We start from the raw sequence: 15,414 nt of genomic DNA on the forward strand, positions 1-15,414 counted from the left end.
AAAGTGCCGTTGCATGCGGGGGGAGGGGAGGACCTTTGTGAACTCTACGCTCACCAGAAATGGCTTGCAGAATAGTTTAGCTGTCCTTCCAGAAAACAAAAATTAATTTGCTTTGGCCAAATTAAAATTAATTAAAATTATGCAATGTTGCCCTTGTGTTAATTTTAATGGCGAGGTTGTTGTGATTTAAGGCTACAATTAGTTCTAGTGTTTGAAAGAGAAGCACTGTAATCGAGACAGGACATTTTAATAATCCTGGTTATAAACATTTAATACATCATCTTTAGGGACTCACAAACACATTGTAATTAACTTTTACAACTGAAATAAATCAGATTGCATTAGCATATTGCAAAAGGAAAAAATCATTTGCATGATTGAAAACAGCTTTGGAAAATTATGTATAACAGGCTTTCATGTAAACATCAATGTGAACTGCTCACAAACTTGTACTGTTTTATTACAGGAGGCTGTCTTTTCTTTTCTTTCCTTTTTTTAAAAAAAAATCAGTTTAAAATAATGGGGGGGGGGCAGCTCTTTCCTCCATTGAGAATGTGTTCCCCTTCACTATCATCTTTACTGCTGTGCCAAATATTCCTCTTTTTCCTTTTTTCTACCGTCCTTCATCCATTGATGGGAAACAAAATTGCATTCCAAATTATCAAGGGAGGAGGAAAGAGTTTTTGTGGAATTCTCAGGGGTAGTTTGCCTGGTTTTTTGTTCGTTGGATTTACATTACTTTTGAAGTGTCTGTGGTGCGTCTGTGAGTGTCTTCTCTTTTATTCTACCGATCATCTCACCAGTGGCCTGTCCTATGCAGTCTCCCCGGGTTCCCTCCCCACACATCCATTAAAACTCAGAGGAAGGCCTTGTGCAGGGGTCAGCAACCTTTTTTAGCCGGGGGCTGGTCCACTGTCCCTCAGAACTTGTGGGGGGGCCGGACTATATCTTTTTTGGGGGGGGATGAATGAATTCCTATGCCCCACAAATAACCCAGAGGTGCATTTTAAATAAAAGGACACATTCTACTCATGTAAAAACACGCTGATTCCTGGACCGTCCACGGGCCGGATTGAGAAGACTATTGGGCCGTATCCGGCCCCCGGGCCTTAGGTTGCCTACCCATGGTCTTGAGTGTCAACTCCTGCCATGAGGCTCTCTCAGATCAGGAAGCGTGGGCAGCAGGGTTGGCTGCAGCTAGGCTGGAGAAACGTTCCCTGGAAAGAAAACCTATACACACAAACACACGCCACACTCCGCTAGCTCATAACAATATGCTAATCTCAATTTAACCTCACACCTGCAGACATTTTGAGGCAGAAACGTGGAACAGCTCTGCCCCCATGTCCATTGGGAGAGGGTCATTTCTTCCTGTGGGCTGTTCCCCCCCTTCTCTTTGGCAATTGATCTAATGAAACAGTTAGTTAATTAGCGACAGAAGTTAAGCCTACTGCATAATTAACAAGACATTTACCTAAAATCAATAAACTAATTGCCACACCTACTGTACATTGGGAACGTATTTCTATCCTATTGAGAAAGACTCATTTATATCCTGTGTGTTAACTTCATGAGAGGTGGGTTGTTCCACAGACCAAACTGATCTGTTAAGTGACAATTTATTGAACAATCAATTAAACTTTTTAGCCTTGTAAATATAAACAGGTAACGAAGAGCCAAGGCCACCAGTTGATCGGTATATTGTAGAGTTCATACAGAGCTATTCTTATTTTGTCGTCCCCCCCCCCCTTAATGACTGACTTTGAGACACAATCTGGGAAAGGGGATTTTTTCTTTCTTTCTTAAAATCACTTATAGTATAAACAAATGTTGTTTTATTTTCTCTTGCAAAACATGTGTTTTAGAGCAGAACTAGGATGCAACTTAGATGTGCTTCAAACTGGCTGTCCTTTAAATCCAAGCAAGTAAAGCAATCATCCTATTGAACAAAGGGGAACTTACTGCCAAGTCAACCTTCACAGTTTTGCACTGTCAACAATGCTCTTATGTCCAAATGACTTTTTAAAAAAAACAATGCAATTAATTAATTTACATTATTGTAATATGTTAATTATAATATGATATATATTCTCCTGGAACTTATCGTTCCAAATTAATAACTTTACAATATCCAAAATTCTTTCAAGCCTGTTTGAGATTGTGGGGGGAGAGGAGGGAGAACACCCCCCCCCATGATTTTGCAATACATCATTGTTGTTATAAATGTCCCAAAACAGCTTACAATTATAAAAGCATGCATGATTTAAAATGTAAAATACATCAAAAAGATAAAAGAACATTAATTGACCAAAAGTGCTCATTGTGCAATAACATAAAAGGAGCTTCAATGTCTGTTAGATATCCAATGTATCTAACCCCGTCTTGATTTCATCTCATTTGTTAATAGGCTCTGGAGAAAGAGACCCTCTTATGGTAGAAAGGTGAATTCCAAGTTGTAAATGAGGGTTAAATGTGGGTCCCACAGAAGGCTAGATTAGAGACCAGGGAGACCCTGTCTGATTTGAACTCTGAAGCTTTCAGATTCAATCTGAATTCTCTGTCCACTAGACCACAGAAATTCATGGCACACCTGCATTAACCCCAATTAGGTAGCAGAATCAAATGCTGGCAGATCCCACTTTAAAGACTTGCAATGATCCTTTTTTTTTTCATACAATGAACTTTATCATGAGATAAATGTAAAGGTAGAGAGCGACAGATCAGTCTTTGTTGCATTTGCATGCATGCATTCATAATTCAGTTCCATAATTCATAATTCTCAAATTACACATATATCTTCAGAGGCATATTGATAATGTTTTTGAGGTGAGCATCACCAAATTGAATAAATTGGGACAATCAAAGGATACCTATATCCTGCTCTGGTCTGTTCTGGTGGGTGTGGTTTCAGCTAAGCTCCCCACATTTCCACAGCAAATTATTTTTTGAAAAATGAATGGACATTCATAACACTTTTTTTGCATGTAATTTTGCTTGGGACACAGAAAGTTTGCTCTAACACATTGCACTTTTGTAGGATTTTCAATACTATATGCATTTCATAATAATAATAATAATAATAATAATTATTATTATTATTATTATTATTATTATTATTATTATTATTATTTATTATTTGTACCCCACCCATCTGGCTGGGTTTCCCCAGCCACTCTGGGCGGCTTCCAACAAAGATGAAAGATACACTAAAATGTCACATATTAAAAACTTCCCTGAACAGGGCTGCCTTCAGATGTCTTCTGAATGTCAGGTAGATGTTTATCGCTTTGACATCTGATGGGAGGGCGTTCCACAGGGAGGGCGCCACTACCGAGAAGGCCCTTTGCCTGGTTCCCTGTAACTTGGCCTCTCGCAGTGAGGGAACCGCCAGAAGGCCCTCGGAGCTGGACCTCAGTGTCCGGGCAGAACGATGGGGGAGGAGACGCTCCTTCAGATATACTGGACCGAGGCCGTTTAGGGCTTTAAAAGTCAGCACCAACACTTTGAATTGTGCTCGAAAACGTAGGTCATTTCAATGTAAAGGCAATCCTTGTTTTGTGCAGATTTTACGTTCTGGATCCCCATGTGCATTGATGGAGCCGGCATAAGCCCACTCCACCCTGTTCTGCCCTGCCCTTTTTCCTGATGCCTTTACAAGATTTTAGGGCTACTTCTGGGTTCGGCGCCATGCGGGCATGCATGGTCGTGTGTCATTTGGACATGCCTAGATCATTTGTTGCCTGTGTGCTTTCTTTGTTTTTTATATTAAATTGATATCCTGCCTGGGGTAGCAGTACTGTAGATACTTTCACCCTATGCATTTTATTCCACATTAACTTGGCTGGAAAACTGCATTGAACAATTTGAAGAACTGCAATTTTCAAAGGATGGCTGTGTTTTGCTCTGCATATTGTTTGGGAAAGTACGAATTAGGCAAGTTCGCCTTTAAATGTGAACTTAAACGGATGTCTCCCCCATCCCTAGTAAGGCTTTGTTGATGGGAAGAAAGTGACAAAATTGCCATTTCTGACAGGCTGAGAGCCTGAATTCATCCATTCCTCACTCATTTATCCCATTGCATTCTAAGTGAGATGTTATCCAACATCAGCTGTCTTACCTTACACAAAGATTGATCATCAGGTGCTCCCCCCAATACTAGGAAGCTGTCCACAGTTTTAAGAATGATCACAACATGTGTGTCAAATGGTTTTGTCATGCTTGTAATTCTTCATCACATTTATGACTGCATTTCCTATCTAAACTTAGGTGACATAGTTCAAAATATAACACCCTTAAAATTGATTTTGCGCTCTCCCCATTTCGACAAGCTCCCAGAGCTAACTTCCTCCCTTTCAACAGTTTCCCAGTGTGGAGAGCCAGTGTGGTGTAGTGGTTAAGAGCGGTAGTCTTGTAATCTGGGGAACCGGGTTCGCGTCTCCGCTCCTCCACATGCAGCTGCTGGGTGACCTTGGGCCAGTCACACTTCTTTGAAGTCTCTCAGCCCCACTCACCTCACAGAGTGTTTGTTGTGGGGGAGGAAGGGAAAGGAGAACGTTAGCCGCTTTGAGACTCCTTAAAGGGAGTGAAAGGCGGGATATCAAATCCAAACAACAACTCCTCCTCCTCTTATTCTTCTTCTTCTTCTTCTTCTTCTTCTTCTTCTTCTTCTTTTTCCCACACAAACTTGCATTTTAAAGTCTATTCAAGAAACTGTTCCCAAAAACAAAACAAAAATAAGTTTTATTTATCAGCTCTTTTAAACCGCTGGATGGTGTCACGCTTTTTGCTGATACAATCAAACCTCGGTTGTCAAACATTCTGTTCCGGAAGCCTGTTCGGCTTCCGAAATGTTTGACAACAAAGGCACGGCTTCCGATTGGCTGCAGCAGCTTTCTGCACTCAAGCGGACATTCAGCTTCCGATAAACGTTCAAAAATCGGAACACTTACTTCCAGGTTTTCTGTGTTCGGGAGCCGAAACGTTCTGTAGCAAAAGCATACTGCCTCAACATCTGGAAAAGATAGTTGCTGACTAGAGTCCTATTCAGACATTGTATAGGGAAACCTAAACTCACAGGGTTTCCGATTGCAAGCGCATTCAGCCAAGCATGTCTTCACCACATGAGACAAGGTGAGGCAACTGCCTCAGGTGGCAGGATCTACTGGGGCAAAAAACCCAGCCTCCAAGGAATGTGTTGCGCATTGCAGCTGCCATGTAGGCAGCGACAGCATACCTTCCAACATTTCTCTGATGAAAATAGGGACGTCCCATTCCATACTGATAATTTTACTATTTATACACCACACATCTTACTGGCTTGCCTCAGCCACTCTGGCCAGTTTCCAGCATATATAAAAACACACAAAAAACATTTTTTACAAAAAAAACAAAAAAAAACAAAACACCTCCCTGTAATAATAATAGGGGTTGCTCGTGCGTAAGTTGCCGCCACTCCTGGCTAGGATGCCTGGTTAAACCTTTTCTGTCTGGACAGCCCTTCACTTCATGGCTGTTTCAGTCGCTAGCAGAATCCGTCAGTGGGCGTTTCTTAAACCTTTTCCAGCATAAAAGCTGTTTGACGCCAAGTCTCCTCCTACTCTCCCTGCGTGGAAGTCTTCTGCGCAGGGAGTGTGTGGGTAGCGGAGAACCCGTGCTCTCCCCGCTGGTGTCCAGCGAGGAGTCCTGGAGCCCTCTCGCCGATTCCCCCATCTGCCCCCCCTTTATCCCTGGTGTTACACTGATTTCCTTCCGCAGCTGATGAGCTGCCTCTCTCCCTGCTGGGCCCTTCTCCAGCATCACTTGGGAGCCTTGCCTCCACCTCTGGCTCCAGTGTCAGTTCCCTGACACTCCCCTATACAGGATTGTCTTCAGATGGTCGGATAACTCCATACCCTCCAACATTTCACCAATGAAAATAGGGACATCCTAAGGAAAAGTGGGATATTCTGGGATCAAATCAGAAACTGGGATGGCTTCTCTAAATCAGGGGTGTCCCTGGAAAATAGGGACACTTGGAGGGACTGTGACAGCTCCTTGGAGACTGGATCTGCCATCTGCTGTACATATCCCACCCCTCCCCAATGTTGCCCCTACAGTGTCCTCTTGGTGAATAGGAAACACTACTGGCCTCCTTCCAGTGGCATAGGAAGCGGGGTGTGGTGGGTGTGTTCCGCCCCGGGTGTCATCACTGAGGGGGTGACAATATGGCAAAAATATGTTTTTAAAATAAAATTTAAAAAATTGGGCTCACAACGCTCCATTTTGAAAAAATAACTCCAGCACCCCCTGCACCCCCTTCCTATGCCAATGGTAGCTAGGTGAGATGGGGGGCACTGGGTGCCACACCGTGCTGCCTGCAGCGTGCCTGAGCCACGCGTCTCTCCTGAGGGGGAGGCGGCGGGCAGACTGCCTGCAAGCTCCGTGCTGCTTTTTTGAGCAACACAGGGTTTCGTCTGTCCACCACCTCAGAAGAAGAGTTTGGATTTGATATCCCGCTTTATCACTACCCGAAGGAGTCTCAAAGCGGCTAACATTCTCCTTTCCCTTCCTCCCCCACAACAAACACTCTGTGAGGTGAGTGGGGCTGAGAGACTTCAGAGAAGTGTGACTAGCCCAAGGTCACCCAGCAGCTGCATGTGGGGGAGCGGAGACGCGAACCCGGTTCACCAGATTACGAGTCTACCGCTCTTAACCACTACACCACACTGGCTCTCAGCCACCCTACAGCTGAGGGGGAGGCTGTGGAGAGGCTCCACACAGCACACCCTGCCTTGGCTCATTCCACCCCCATGAGCAGCTCTCACTGCTCCCATGCTGCACTGGGTACCCAAGCACCTAGCTACACCACTGTCTCCTTCCACCCTTGTTCCTGATGTAGATCTTTATTCCTCCCTCATTCCCGATGTCGATCTTCACTCACACTCCCTGCAGGAGAGTACATTTTGGGGTTTACCTCAGGTACCAAAATACCTTGAGTCAGTACTGGTGGCAGTACAGGGGGAAGTTAGGGGTAGCGTATGACTAACCCTACTATCCCTCCACAGATAGAATTTAAGAATTCTAGGGATCTTTGGGAACTGGAATGGGACAACAAGGGAGGAAAATAATTTGTGTGCTCACCAGGAGGTTGCACAAATGTCTGTAAGAACATAAGAACATGAGAAGAGCCTGCTGGATTGGCACATAAAGTCCAACATCCTGTTCTCACAGTTGCCTGCCAGGTGCTTGTGGGAAATGGGCAAGCAGAACATGAGCACAATAGCACTCTCCCTACTTGTGGCTTCCAGCAACTGGTATTAAGAAGAATTACTATCTCTGACCATGGAGTCAGGGCATTCCCATCATGGATAGTAGCCATTGACCATAGTGATGCACCATGGGTGCAAACTAGCATTACTCTGACGTAGTTGCCATTCGGCATTACTCATAGAGGGAAGGTCATTAAAATCTACACAGTTCACATAGTTTCTGGAAGGGTTCTTAACAGACCCGTTTGTTTGGGGAGATAGAAGTAAACGCATTAACTTCTGGCCTGTATCATGAAGTCACTCCTTGGACATTGTCCTCAATCTCATTAACTTGCAATAGTGGGATAAATAATAAATACATATCTTACAGGATGGTTGGCTGTACTTTCTGTAATAGTTGGTTGACCATTTTCAATAAGCATTTATCAATAAACATGTAATTTTGTCGTTATTTTATGTATATTTATTTTTCTAAAATAAAATAAATATTTTCTAAAGTGGTTATAGTTATCTGCAGTTTTTTTTTATGTATGCCTCTTACAGAGCTCTCTGATTAAGCAGTTTATCTTTCTAGATAAATTAATGAAAAGTAATAATAATAATAATTCCTTTGGTATGCGCATTTAAAGAACCACAATCATCTTGGCATACACAGAATCACTGTATTCTCTGTGTTCTGTTTGCTTGCAATTCAGCTTTTAATTTCCCATATGTTCTTGAATTTTCCCCTTCACATATTCCTGCAGTTTTATCTCTGAATCTTGTTTTCTTTCTCTCTCTTCTCGTCATCTCGGAATTTCTGTTTCGAGTTCATTGGACTTCTCAGATATACTGGAAGGGAGATAGGGGGAGTCCAGCTAATCTTTTCAAATTAGCGCAGCTCTGAATCTGGAGAGCCTCATTAGATGTCTGTCTGAGATTTATCAGCTCCCATTTGCCTAATATTGGGCCTAACTCTCAGCTCCTGGCCCTTTCAGCAGGGGGTAAGTGTGAATAGTAAGGGGTCTTTTGTCACTGCCACGCAAACCCGCTAATTTGCTCCGCCTAATAAAATTACAAATGAACACAGCTTTGCTTGTGCTGCCTTTATAAGTTATAATAACCTTGGTCCCCCATAACCTCCTGCTAGCTGAATTAATCAGATCATATTAATATTTCTTCTTAGTTTCTTTTAACTGGTTCTTCTCTTAATTAAAGGGGCCAAAGATGTAAACAGGGTAGGTGACTGGAATGTGGCATCGGGTTATAAACAAGGCTCATTAATAAGATGGATGTCCCAGCAGACTGCAAAAATTGCTTAGTCGGCAAGTGGGCACATTTTGCAATTTCCTTGCAACTGAGAGGACTAATGCCAGATCTCTTACCTTCTTTTTTTCTCTCCCATAGCCACCTTTTTAATGTATAAAGGATGGTAATTTTGGAAAGCTAAGTAAAAAAGAAAGCTGATCCATCAATCAGCTGCATAAAGGTAGTTTGGGTTATTAAAGAGAGCTTTTTCTCCCAACCCGTCAAATAGATTGCTGTGCCAAAACTGGACGACTAGAATCTGCAACAGAAAACATAGGAGTATCCAATAAGGAGTAACATGAAATATTTGAGATGTTAGCTATTTTTGGAAACAATAATCAAAATAATTGATTAATGAAAAAATATTATTTCTGACATTCTTGCATGCAATACTAGCCATGTTTACTCAGAAGTAAGCTTCATATGTTCAATGGGCTATAATAGGTAAATGTGTGTATTTTCATCCTGTAAGCCACACAAGATGTTCTAAAATACGAATATTGTAGAAACTTTTCAAATTACATAAAGTTCCCAATCATTCAAATATCAGTGGGAAATTCTGATATGTTTGTGAATTATATTACATATCTCGAGGCAATGTAAATATAGAATATAATAAAATAAATATAATAATAATAAATATAATAAAAGCATAATAAAAATGACTTTGAAAATTAAAATGGCCGAATATTAATTTTAAACAACAATGTAAAATAGACACCCATAGCAAAGACCTTATTCATTCAGATAGATAGGCTTGTCAGAACAAAAATGTCTTCAATTGTTTCCAGAAAGTGCAGATAGTGGGTGTCTGTCATATATACACTCACATATGTTACATACAACTGTGCTGAGCATGAACATTTCCCATTTTTATATTTGTAAATAAATGCAGAGAGTACTCTGGATACTGCTTGCACAGTTCAGTGTGAAATTGCAAAGAATCTTGCACAAGCATTGACACATACATGGACTTTGTGCACAATTAGCTTTGCTAAGCGCCATGTGTAAGAGAATATCTAGATGATTCCCCCCCCCCCTGCAACCTTTTTGCATGAGAAAATGTGCAAAACTTCTAAGGCCTCTCAGCCATTCTCTTTCTTCCATTCACTTATTCTCAGACTTGGAGAGCTACCAATCTGCATTCAGAACGATATCCAGGAGAAGAAATTTAACCTGAAAAAGGAGGCTGGAAGATAAGTTAAGCTTTTATTATTATTATTTGCAAGAGGATATCCTCTTGAAACCAAGAACATTCTGGGGCTCAAGATATGCCTTCAACTTTATTGCCCTTACCCCTGTTAATAGCGAAGCGTGGAAAGACTACATTAGACTGATACATATAACTGACTCCTGGCAAAACTGTAATATATGCTGTGATACACTGCATGTATTTCTCAGGATTTCTGCCAAACCTACCCATTGCTCACTACTCCACTGATGAAGTTTGCAAGTAATTGTGTACGCATTTCTCTGAAAGATAAATGGACATCCTTCCCAAGGACGCCCAGCCAGGCCACCTTTGCGAACGAGAATGTGTGTATATCTGGGCTTTTTCTTTTCTTTTTTGAAAGCCTGACAAGGCATCTTGATCATTTCCTCATTCTGAGGCCTACCCACAGCCTAGCACACAGCCCTCCTCTTTGAAATGTTATTATACTGTCGTGAGCCTTTCTCCTCTCAGGATGTTACTTCATTTCCACCTTTTGTCTTAGCCTGAATGTGAATGATGCTCTTTCAGCAATATACGGGCGCTTAAACTCCCCTGCTGTAGCCTTACATAAATATACAACACCCGTCTCGGCCAATAATTCACTTCAGGCCTGGAAAAACAGTGACTTCCTTTATTGGTCAGAATCTCTAGCAATTCCCAACAGCTGTATGTTTTCACCTCTGAGGATCCTTATCTTCACGTTTCCATTTGTCTCAGCACAATTCCAGTGGATTGCCAATAAAAATGATTCCCATTTTTATAACCCCTGAGAATGCAGGAAGCTGGCTTTCCAGAAAGAAAGAAAAAGTCCCGTCCCCCCCCCACCGTGCGCGCGCACACACACACGGGCTCGCACACACACATATTAAAAACACACACACACACAGTGATGGCTGGTGACCACTGGAATTGGGAGGGGTGGCCAAGGGGTTACCAGAGTTCGGGTCAACTTTTTCCAGTTTTCTCTCCCTGCCTCCCTTGCAAAGATGCGGTATTAAAAATTCTGCTGGGCTTCTGCCCCAATTTGCGCCAGTGACCCCATCCTACCATGCAAACAACACACACAAGGGGGGGGGGAAACAGCATAGTCAGTGATAAAACAAGCCCACAGAAGTTATCAGAAAGCAAGCTTCATTCTCAAAACATCTGTCCCTAGGAATATTTCTGAGGAGAAGGGGACCAGAACATCTTGTTTCAGTAGGGGATTAACTCCACTCACAGAGTTGTGTCAAGGACATCTCTCCCTAGGAATATTTCCAAGCAGAAGGGGGCCCAAAGTTGTTTTCGGGGGGGGGTGGAGAACAAACTCCATCCGTAAGTTGCATCGAGGACTCTTTCGTTGGAATGGGAGCAAGATGACTGGCCACAAGTGAGTTCCACATTTGCAAACGCCGATAGCGAAGGTGTCTGTTGTTCTGCCAGAGAATTAAACCGGAGATTGTAAAATAGCCTTGCAGCCATATGACAAAGATATACTTAAGGAGACGTAAACATGAAGAGCAGGGAAATCTGCCAGGTTAAAGTCAGCCGTGCTGCTCAGTTTTATGACTGCCCAACTGTTTACTGAGAAAAGATGGATGGCTGCTGATGCGGTAACACACACCCAGTACGAGGTTTGGTTGGCAGCTGATTATTGTTACGGCCCAACGTAAACCGAGATTCTTTAATTCCTCTCCGTCTAGCTCACCTCTTTCCCCCCTTCCCTCTGCTACACATGCAATTTATTTCTCCCTGTTGAAAAAAGTACTTAAGAAGTGTGGTACAGCGGAAGAAACTCACTAAAGAACTTTCATTCACTCAAAGCAATTTAGGAATAAAATCTACTTTGTTTTCTTTTCCTACATTTTTGGTTTCTCAGGAGGACCCACTGTGCTGTCTATCATCACACTATTGAGTCAGGGGCTACTAAAACTGGAACCCTAATGTGTGGGAAAGCTTCAGTATTAAATTCTTCTCCTTCTCCTGAATAATTATTTTATGACTATTTGCATTTATTTATTGTTTCCCTAAGAAAATGCCTCAAAGTGAGTAGCAAGTCTATTCAATGCAAAACAGCTTGGCAATCATGTTTTTAAAAAACACAAATACATAGAAAGGATTCATAGAAAAACCAAATTCACAGGGGGGAAGGAATCCTTAAAATGCTCATCTAACAATTAGTATAAAGAGGACAAATTCTCCTAACCCCATTATATTCAAGTGACTATATAGAAGTGGTTCGAGGAATGTTTCTTGGCTGGAGGTGGCACTGTGATCTAAACCAGAAGGTTGGCGGTTCGAATCCCAGCAATAGAGTGAGCTCCCGTTGCTCTGTCCCAGCTCCTGCCAACCCAGCAGTTCAAAAGCACACCAGTGCAAATAAATAAATAGGTACCACTGCAGTGGGAAGGTAAACAGTGTTTCCATGCACTCTGGCTTTCATCACAGTGTTCCATTGTGCCAGAAGCGGTTTTGGCCATGCTGGCCACATATTCCGGAAAGCTGTCTGCGGACTAACACTGGCTTCCTCAGCCTGAAAGTGAGATAAGCGCCACACCCCATAGTAGCATTTGACTTAACTGTCCTTTACCTTTTACAAATGCTGTAAATAAATGCATCTAGATGTCAGAACTTCCTAGATGTAAAATTGGGGTAGAGCTGAAATGTGTCCCCAAATGGGTTTTTCCCCCCAAGAGAAAAATCCTGAGGTTTCCCTTGTTTTCTCACCCCTTCCAGAAATAGAAGGTCACTTGGCAGAATTTTCTCTATTTCCCACATTTGAGGTGGGGGTGGTGAAAGCCGCTATTCTTCCCACAGTGCCTCAGAATGATGCTAAAGCATTGTGGGTGTTGCAAAATGGTGACCAGACTGGCCCCACACTTAGTATTGCCACTTGCAGTCATGGGCGGATGTGCTACTGCCACTCAGCCCCCCAAAATTACTGAAGAATTGTTCTATTCCTTGAAAAATTAGGTGACCCACCCACCAAAAAAGAATTTTCTGTGCCAGCAAATAGGGTAGAAAAACAAGAAGCATCTTTGTAGAACACACAACATAGAGCTCTGGCACAGGTTTATGAAAAGACACCTATATTTAACTACCTGTTATCCTATTTTGAAGACACTCAAAATAGCCAAGAGAATTTCACAATTTTTTTTAAATGCAATTTCCTTTCTCAATTTTTGATGGAGAAGGGTAAAATAATATTTAAAAACAAAAATGCAAGGGAAACATTTTTGGCACTGCACTAGCCGTGATGGACATCTTGGTGAAAACGCCAACACAGTGTATAGCAGAAGTGAAAATGGCAACACTCGGTGTTGTGAATGATTAGAAACGTAGTTAACAATAAATATGTCAATGTCACAATGTCTTTGTATAAACTGACCTGTTGCAGTCGGATCTGGAATACTGAGCACAATTCTGGTTGTCAGTGGATATTTTTTGTACTTTTTTGCAGGGAGGAAATAGCAAAATTATCACCATCCCTGCTTTGGGTAATATCTTGCCTTGGGCGTTCTGGAGAACTCAAAAGCTTACTCACTATTTTGTGGATTTTGAAATCATTAGGTGATTGGAGGCTCCCTGCTTATGAAGAGGAACTATCACGCCTGAGAAAAAGATAACTACAAGAGACATTTGTAAAATTATGAATGGATGGAAACAGTTCTCTGTGTGTGTGTGTGTCTCAAAATATCAGCTTGGAATTGCCCAGTGAAATTCATCAGTAGTGAGTTCCAAGGAGACGAAAGAAATTCAATTAAGCCTGCATTTAAAGGTTTGCACCTTCCAAAACAATATGTGAACCGATGCACAGCCATCCTTGAAAATTCACACTTCTCCAGATTTTGAAGTGCAGATCTCCAGCCAGTAAATGTATACAGAAGTAGTACTAGGGTACAGTATGGGTATAAATGCATATATTCAATGCTTTTTTCTGGGGGGACGCATACCCCTAAACATTTTGTGAATCTTTGTACTTTTTTACATTTACTGTATTTATTTTCCTTGATTCAAACTATAAAATGGTGGTTTTCTTGAGTCAAAATGAGAATACCCCTAAACATGTGGTTTTTTTTAAAGAAAAAAAGCACTGCATATATTGGTGCAAATAATATTCAAGCATGTATTGCATTGCTTTGTAAAAATGTGTATATAGGGGAACATTACATTACAATAAATATTTTGTTTTTAGTTATAAAAGAATTTATATACCACCCTCTTGCAAAATGTAAGAGCAATGTTCAGCAACATCAGAGAGCTTTAGAATAATTCCAGGGCGATCATTAAAACAACTGGCTATTCCAAAATAGGGGAAAATTCACATGAACATGCTGCTGGATTTTCATAAGGACTTGTTACCGGAAACTGCAGGAGGGGAGAGTGATCTTTTGCTCATGTCCAGCTTTCAGGCTTCCCACAGGCATCAGATTGGCCACTGTGAGTACACAATGCTGGACTAAATGGGCCATTGGAGGTGACTTGTTCTAAGGCCACTTCACCATTCTCCAAGAAGGTCCACAGGTCTCAAACCCAGACTTCTCACCCACCTTCTTCAAAACTATAATTCCTGGGATTCCTGGAGAAACATAATGGCAGTTGAAGCCATATATAATGGTCATAAGTTTGTCCTCGATATGGCAAGAAGCATTTTTATCCCCCCTCCCATGGCAACAGTTGCAGAAGATTTTTACCCACCAAAACAAAAACACGTAAATGAATAAGACCAAACTGTGTTTAAAAGCCTTTTTCCCTGTCCTTGTGCTGTGACTGAAATATTCCGTATAAATTTGACATCTTTAAAGCAAAAGCAACGCAAAGTTTCTGGCTTCACTTTGTTGGCGATCTCTTGAGCAAAATGAATTATTGCCAAATGTTTTAAGGTGGGGGGAGCAAAGAGAGATTTGAAGCTATTGTATTTATCTGACCATTATGAGAGCTGTAAAACATGCTGTTTCACATTGAAACGTAAGCGCTTTTTTTTAAAAAAATGTTTGCTCAGAGTATTTGTAATTGTTAGCAGGCCCAGATGTATCCGAATGTCAGCGTGAAGCAAGTGAGACTTGGCTGGAGCACAGAGAATGTAATTAGCTCAAAGCCCCCTGTGCTAAGTTGGTAGTGGAAGCACAGACGGATAATAAAACAACAGCAACCGAAAAGGAAAGTGGCAAAAGGTTAAAATCTATTGTTCACATTGTTAAAGCCATTTGGGGTTTAAAAAGGGGGGGGGGTTGCATCTGATGGAGTCCTAAAGACAAGGGACACCATGCACTGAGAAGTTCTCTTAAGCAAGCTCCAATGAAACAAATGGGTGCTGTACCATGAGGGCTATCAATCTGAGTTAAGTCCATGGTTGACCTAGTAGGTTATCTTATACCATGGCCACATTCACACCAGACATTTAGAGCACCATGATACCACTTTAAACAGGAATGGCTTTCCCCCAAAGAATTCTGGGAGCTATAGTTGGGAGAACAAAATTCTCCTCAGAGAGCTACCATTCCCAGAGGGTTTAAAAATAAAATAAAAAATACAGTTAAACATTTGCCAGTATAGCCAATATGTTCCCCAAGCAGCTATATAGCCACAACCACATTGTGTTGGGATGTCTTTAGTTTGCTTCACTGATGACATGGGTTTTGATTTGAAGTACAGTCCAACCTTGGTTGTCGAACACAATCCGTTCTG

Source organism: Podarcis bocagei (assembly GCF_964188305.1).
Source record: "Podarcis bocagei genome assembly, chromosome: 14".
NCBI classification, from domain to species: Eukaryota; Metazoa; Chordata; class Lepidosauria; order Squamata; family Lacertidae; genus Podarcis; species Podarcis bocagei.